The sequence below is a fragment of the Epinephelus fuscoguttatus genome, linkage group LG12 (genome assembly GCF_011397635.1).
Source record: "Epinephelus fuscoguttatus linkage group LG12, E.fuscoguttatus.final_Chr_v1".
Lineage (NCBI taxonomy): Eukaryota > Metazoa > Chordata > Actinopteri > Perciformes > Serranidae > Epinephelus > Epinephelus fuscoguttatus.
Window position 1 is genome coordinate 33,180,940 of NC_064763.1, and position 7,464 is coordinate 33,188,403.

The 7,464-nt window shown below is 42.5% G+C and overlaps 1 long non-coding RNA gene across 1 annotated transcript in view; it reads left to right on the forward strand.

Moving 5' to 3' along the window:
• The window catches only part of LOC125898398 (uncharacterized), a 49,529-nt gene extending 45,270 nt beyond the window's left edge, over positions 1 to 4,259 (forward strand). The window contains exon 3 of the long non-coding RNA XR_007450623.1: positions 4,233 to 4,259. This is a non-coding gene — a long non-coding RNA (uncharacterized LOC125898398). The remainder of the gene's footprint in view (positions 1 to 4,232) is intronic.
• The last annotated feature ends 3,205 nt before the right edge of the window (positions 4,260 to 7,464 follow it).

Sequence of the window (7,464 nt, forward strand, 5' to 3'; positions counted from 1 at the left end):
ATTTCTCCTCTGACACATTACATACCTGTGTGCCGCCACGGCTCGGCTGTTCAGGTATTTCTGGGCAGTCATGAAATCAACAAAGAGGAAATTATTGGACCTGGAGCTGGACTTCTCCGTCGCCAGTAAGCCCTTATCTTGCGCCGTATTTGACAGGAATATGGCGTCTGTGACTCCCGTTCAAGCCACAACTGGCAGGATTCTCCTTTCGTTTCTGCTGCTGGTTGAAATCTGTACTCGCACAGCGTGCTCCTGAATGTTTTCTTTTGCTTGCACAAAATTATTTTTAGTCGCAAATGCGAGTAAAATGCTCGCACCGTAGAGCTCTGTGGAAAACAAATCACTGTAGCATATATAAACAAATCTAGCCTACAAGTAAAAAGAAATAAATAATAACTTTCACTGCTTAAAGAGACTTAATAGCTCAGCTAATACCTGAAATGTCACTGGATACAAACCACTGCAGCAGCATATTGAGTGCCAGGTGGCCAGCGCGCGCCGTTATTGGACGGCGCATGGACACTCACCCTCTTGCGATTGGACTTTGAACTTATCCCACAGAAGTGGTACTGTGAGGTACGGGTGGCAACCAATCAACCAACCAATCATGCAGGACATGGTCTCAATTTGCATGACGCGTGAAAAGAGACAGAAATGCTGTGCAGTCCCACACAATGCGAGACGTCTGGTCACCCTACTTCCACTGCCACTTGCAAGCAGCAGCTAATAGAGGGCCCCATTAGGGGGAATTCCAACGTGTTGTCGTTGTTGCAGTGTCTATAGGGGTTCCATCATATTGTCATTGATGGACCAATGTCAGCCGTTTCTGGAGGCCCCCTTCCAGCTCGGGGCCCTCGGCAATTGCCTAGTTTGCCTGTCCGGTTGCGACAGCCCTGGGTTGAAGCAAAGGACTGTGATGGACCATGAAACAAATGGAGGAAGTATTATTTGTGGTGTTAGCAGTTGCAGGGACTTAAATGAACTTAGTTACTTTTTCAACTTTGTTTAAGTTACTTGAACTTCAGCTCTGTTTTATTCACATAGCACTGAGTCCCTGTTGCAGTCTTTTGTTTTTACACACTCTCTCCCTGTATCAGCCTAACATCCTGTATCATTACCTCCGCCAAGGAGGTTATGTTTTCACTGGCGTTGGTCTGTTTGTCTGTCTGCAAAATAACTCAAAAAGTTCTGGATGGATTTTGATGGAATTTCCAGGAAAGGTTAATAATGGGACAAGGAATAGATGATAAAATTTTGGTGGTGATCGGTTGAAGCGAAGTGGATAAAATAATAAAATGGCAGGAAATCCGAGCTGCTTGGTCTGTGCTCTAGTTCACAAATGTATTGACCTCATGAGATATCATCCAGATGCTGCTTCCATGCAACTTTAACCCAAGCTGCTGAAAACAAAAGCTACTATAGAAGTTATTTTCATTATCGCCATGCTGCTGCAACATTTGACCTCAAGTTTAATTGAATGCAGCAAAACCACTTCAAGTGCTGCAGTGGGATTTGTAAGGAACGAGGGAATCGGCTGGAAATCAATAGGCCACATGTTTGTTATTCTTTGACATGCGTCTGTGAGTCTTTGATCGGATCAATCAATGATTCTTTCTCTTTTGTACAAATGCGATGAATGCATGTTGCAGAGAGAAAGAAAGCAGGAAATATCAGTGTGAGACTGGCCAAGGAAGAGGGAAAGAGTAGAGAGATAAAAGTTGACAGGCAAGCAGAGAGAAAAGGGAGAAGGAGGGAAGAGGAATAGAGGTGTGTGTGTGTGTGTGTGTGTGTGTGTGTGTGTGTGTGTGTGTGTGTGTGTGTGTGTGTGTGTGTGGCAGAAGTATCCCATGCAATTAGGTCATTCTGAATAATTGGCTGCCGGAAGCTCTCATTAAAACCATCTCAAGATTGAGGCCTTTGATCAGCCTACAGACCAAATGTAAATAGTTCAACGAGCATATGTAAGGCAGAGGTAAGTTAAGTTCACAAGGAACATAATTTCTACTTTGGGGTCCTAAGCTGCATCATTATTGACTAAACGTTTGGCTCCTTGGTCACATTTCAGTGGTAGGATAAGAGATTTCAGAAGGGAAGAGATGACTGCACGTGTATTACCATTTTCTAAAACGCCACATTTCGACATTGAATCCATTAAGACAAACCCCTTTGCCTTCAAACTGACAGTACTCAACACTGATCTACCAGCATGCATTATGTGTCAAACCCTCAGATTGACCTCAGTGGACATTTACATTATATGTGGCTTCCCACCTGCTGAACTCGGAACAAAACAGGCTTTACATTTAATGGAATATGGCTACTTCTGTTCGAATAGGGGAAGAAAATGAACATACATGCTGACTCACACACAGTCAGCACAGGGCAGCTGGGGCAGAAATACAGCCTGTCTGCTCCACCTGTTGACTCTCAGTCTGCCTCTCCATGTGGAATTTCCCTCAGTGATGGACAGTGGCTTATAAAGGTAGCCCACACTTTGACTCTGACAACATGTCATAAAATTGAAGTAATCCACTGGCCCTCCGAAATGCAGTTGTCAACTGCAACAGCAGTCTGCTATAGTGATGCCCCCAGGCGGAGAGAGGAAAACAAGCCTGATCTCTGCCAAAGTCTCCCTGTAGTCCTCTCCACCCAACGACATCTGAAACCCTCAGTGACGCACAGAGAACATTGGAAAGTGTTATAGACCACTCTGACATGACAAATACATAGGCATGGTGCTATGAATAATCATTTTACTGTGTTAAATGTAGCATTTCCTGTGTCTCTGACTCATGACAATACACCTCAGGTGCCTTTTGTAGAGTATTTTGAAGAGAAGGACAGTACAATGCATTTCAATTGATACTTTATTTTATTTAACTAAACCTATAGGATGAGTTCATTTTTTTCGAGTCTATCTTAATTAGTGTTTGGCAGTGATACAGTTATAATATTACGGAGCCCCTAAAGGCACATGGAAGGGAAAAAAAATAGACGGTTGAAAAAAAAAAAAGGTACTTTTGTGAGATCTCGCAAAACCTTTGCAAGAGCTCGCAAAGGTTTTCGCAAAACTATCCTTTAAGTAATGTACTTCCAGGTCAGTTTGGCCCATAGAGACTGCATAGAGACTGCAAACAAACGCAGCAATGGAGCGCATTCACCCGTTTTGAGATTGGCCTCAAATATAAAGACATTAAATCAGTGCTCGCGAATAAACACGGTTTTCATGTAAGTGAGAGACATCTGAAGCGACTACTTAACGCAAGAGGACACTTTCGTCGAAAAACATTCTGTAACTTGGCGGTCCTGATTGAATTCATTAGCAACCAAATACAGTACTCTGGACAGCTTCACGGTTACCGGTGGATGTTTTCTAAATGCAGAGAACATGGACTACGAGTAAGGAAAGAGGATGTGCGCTTGGTGTTGAAGGAGCCGTGTTTACTCACGAGCACTGATTTAATGTCTTTATATTTGAGGCCAATCTCAAAATAAAACTCTATGAGCCTCTCCCACAGGTGAATGCGCTCCATTGTTGCGTTTGTTTGCAGTCTCTATGGGCCAAACTGACCTGGAAGTACATTACTTAAAGGAAAGTTTTGCGAGATCTCGCAAAAGTACTTTTTTGTTGTTTTTTTTTCCAAACGTCTATTTTTTTTCCCTTCCATGTCCCTTCAGGGGCTCCATATAATATAACCTTACCCAGTAATGAATTTCTACTGAAATTCCAGTAATATTATTACAGGCACCACAAAAACAAATAACCCCTTACAACCTTGCTTTTGTTGACACCCCCCTACAGATTTGAAATCCAACAATCAGTTACATTCCAGGATTCATTTCTGTAATTGTCACGCTGTTCATGCACGTCACAAAGCAGCAAGCTAGCTTTGAAGATGCACCACTTACCGTACATTCAGCAGCTGGAAATATAATTATTACTTTGATTTTGTTGGGGGGGAAAGATCACAAGAACATTGTTGTTCAACATAGTTATACTAAGACTCTTTGTACTGTACTTAGTCCTCTACTGCAACAGACAGCACAACAACATGAATCTCGTGGGAATATACCCAACTATAGGTGAGCCCTCTGCGGCTACAAATAACCAAAACTGGGTTTTAATCATGGACAGCTGCAGGCTACAGGAGACAAACACCAAATGAAGCTTGTGGCTGTATATGTAGTGGATGAAATGTTGATCTCAATGGTTTTTTTTTTTTATCTTTCAGATAGATCCTTTGGAAAATACCAGTCACAGGCAACAGGAGATCTCCAGGTAAAAATAATTTGCAAGCTTTCTAGCCTCACGCCTCGTTTCCACTTATGTATGTGACTGGTGTCCGTAGATCCGTAAATATATGGATAATGCCTCTAGTGTCCAACGCAAGGAAGTGCATTTCTTTACAGATGGCTAGAAACCTGAAAGAAACCACCTGTAGCCATGGGGGGAGAGGCTAATTTTGTCAGTTTTTCAGTGTAGTTTTCCGCCATCCAGTAGTTTGGAGTTTGCACTTGGAGTAGTACAGGGACAGAAACAGGACCTGCCAGGTATGTGGCATGTTTTGTGAAATATTTTATTAAAAAGACGTATGAACGGCTGAACGAGTCATAATGACAATCTGACTGTACATAATGTATAGCCATATGTTAGCAGAATGACATTACTCAGGTTCACAGTGTGTTCAAACTAGATAAGTTCTTTTTAATCATACACTCACTTGACAATCAACACAGGCAACTGAATTGAAAGAAATAGCCTGTTAGCTAGTTAGCAGCCTGTTAGCTAAGCTAGCACACCATCTCTCCGAAATCCACACCAAAAGTTCAATGTCTTTGATGTTCTCAAGGCGAATCCCGTACTGAAATATTGTGGAGGGGAGGAGTTTCGCAGGCACATTGGATATCAAGGAGATTCCCATACACATGAATTGACTTCCTAGTGCCACGTCTCCGCACACATACGGAAGTGGAAACGAGGCGTTAATTGCGCTTACTGGATATCACCCCGACATACACACAGAGGTTCACATGAGAGGTCTGAACTTTGAGGCGAAAGGACGCAAATACTAATTTTGTGGGGTGTAACTGAAAAGTAATATAACTAGTAGTGTGATGAATGAGCAATAAGTAAAGTAACAATATTACCTTTGAAAGGAGTAATGAGTAATAAATTGCATTTTCTGAGTAAAGTAAGGAGCCCAACATAGATCTTATTCCATCACATGCCCATATGTACACTGGCTGCTGTAACAGTTTCATCAGCCTCTTAGATAAAGTATACTGTAAGTTATCACCTCCATTAAATCCTGCTTATGTAAAGTATTCCCATCACAAATGCTACCATTGTATCAAGCTTGTATTAACACAAACAGAGCCACCTTCTCAAGAGTGTAATAGATCAAATTTCATTGCTTGAAATCAGTATTTAATGTTGGAGTAGAGATTAAGATCTACATTTAACATGTTATTGCAAATCTATTTCATATTTCCCTGGTTCCTCAACATGAGAGCACATGAATAATGGTCACCCAGCTGGTTTGCAGCCTTCGATACAACTTCACTGTTGATAAACATCATCATGAGCGAGATTTGCCATGCCTAATTGATATAATATGCTTGGAAATTAGTCTCATTTATTTGGCAGAAAACACACTCTCACTACCAATATTGTCTGTTACTGTATCTTGACATATCTCTCACTTAGCAGAGGCGTGCAGGGCTGGTAGGAGGATGTTGCTATTATATTAATAGACAAAGGCTGCTCAGGAGCTTAATTAATGTTTGGGGAACATTTGCAGCATTTTCTTCTCAGCCAAACTCACACTAAAAGGAGGTGTGATCGGCCCATCTTTTTTCACTGCCTTGCACCTTTCTGTCAGTAAATTATTCCTCTACATGTCTTCTTGTCATTTAAAGGAGTACTACAAACTCTCACACAACTCATGCAGTATGATTTAAGTCTCATTTATCCAGTCATGGTCAGTACTTACCAAACTTATGATTTTTCAATAAAACCTCACAACACTTAACCATAAATAGTCTCACACATGGACAAATCCGTGTTTCCCACAGGATTTCTGGAGACCATGGGGGGTCTGGGGGCGTGCTTTGTTTTAGTATATATTTGATTTAAAGGCATCAATCTGGTGAATTCTGACCCCCAATAGGGAATGGGCACAGTGACGTCACCATGGACGTTGCTGCCATGTTGATGGCTACGGGCAGCAGTAAACAAACGCAGTAGTTGAGTCGCATCGAGTGGAGAAAGTGAGGGAAAAGATGTTAAGATGGCAGAAAGGAAAGGGAATTTACCAGGATACATTGAACCACGAAGCCAGGGACTGGTATATGGAGAAAATGAACGCTATAAATGGTTTGGACCTAGCCTTGGACCAAAACGTCTTGAACCCCGTTTTTCGTTTGGGGGTTCCCGGTCTAGACCGATTCACGTCTCCATAAACGTTCAAATCAAACATGTAATGTACTCACCTCATAGGCACTGATGTTAGGAAGGTGTACGGGGGGTTGCTGTGTGTTTGTATATCCGTTATTGTTCAATAAACATGCATTTTTATCTCGGATGTAAGCCTCTTACTACCAATGTGCAATACACCTCCCAACTGCTATAGTGGCGCTGTGGCGCAGTAGAAAGCCGGTGCACTCATTCATTGCAGGATGAAGAAGGGGTGAAGAAAATTTCAGACACCCGAGATAAAAATGCATGCGGGGGTCGCGGTCATTACACGTCGCCACTGAAACGTTCACTTATAGCCTCTCTTTGGCTTTTGAGCAGCTTTATAAAACTCTTGAACATGTAATGGCTCCTTAATTAGCAAGTTGACTTTACATAGATGGCATATCTTTTCAATTTCTCCTGACATTGTGTTGTTTGGTTTGTTCACCGCTCCGCAACATGTGCGTTAGTGTCGAGTGGGCGGAGGCGTTGATCTCCCCCCCTCCGCCCACCCTCCGCTCTCTCACTAAGCAGCCTCCCTCTGTCTCTTTCTCCCTGCACTACACCTTGAAAACTACATCATGGGCAGAGACAGGCCTGAAGTCAACAGGTTTTCAGATGTCATTTCACCCCGTTGACACCATGGATGAGGAGATATTAATCATGGCAGTGCACCAAGATGTCAGCATGTCAAGATATCTTCTGGCGGAGCTGCACTGCTCTGCACAGCAAACGCAGCCATTGGATGTTGACGGACGGCGGAGCACGCAGCGGATAACCAGCGCTGCCGTTCCGCAACGGACACGCATCCAGTGGAATTCCGGTGTGAGAGCCAAGTTATGATGGCAGAATATGCCTAGATTTCAACATCTTTGTGCTTTTTATGTGTGAAAAATGTTCCATTTTTACTGATAAAAACACTAGTGGCATGTTATGGTGAAGGGTTACACTTAAAATATGGCTAAGGATTAGTGGTTAAACATTTCAGTAATCAAAAGAAAAATGAC